The sequence below is a fragment of the Gregarina niphandrodes genome (genome assembly GCF_000223845.1).
Source record: "Gregarina niphandrodes unplaced genomic scaffold scaffold00004, whole genome shotgun sequence".
In the NCBI taxonomy this organism is placed as follows: domain Eukaryota; phylum Apicomplexa; class Conoidasida; order Eugregarinorida; family Gregarinidae; genus Gregarina; species Gregarina niphandrodes.
In genome coordinates, this window is record NW_011645775.1 from 444,965 (window position 1) to 445,427 (window position 463).

Sequence of the window (463 nt, forward strand, 5' to 3'; positions counted from 1 at the left end):
CTCATCAACGCCGGACACAATCAGACCACGCTCGAGTTCTGCGAAAAGAGCTCTAAAGCACGTATCGGCTCGTCCGTTAACTGGGATGTAGGCTGGTACCGCAACCTCCAACAAGTCCTCGGACCCACACCTCTCGTCTGGCTACTCCCCATCGACTTCGGTAGGGGCGACGGCATGAGCTTCCCCACCCATGACGAGGCCGAACTCACCGCGGAGCTCCTCCAACACTGACATCCCCGCACCACCGGCTTAACACTCAACTTCGGCACACACGGGAACACGGCACTCTCACACGAGACAGAAACCGCTCATTTAACACTCACCGAAACACACCCGCTTGCCCCTTGTGGGATACACCACACACACACCGAAACACACAGCGCGCACGCGAGTGGGATGCAGTCCCGAACACACTTTACTTACTTTTGGTGGCCGTCACAGCTACGATCCTGTCATCTACTAA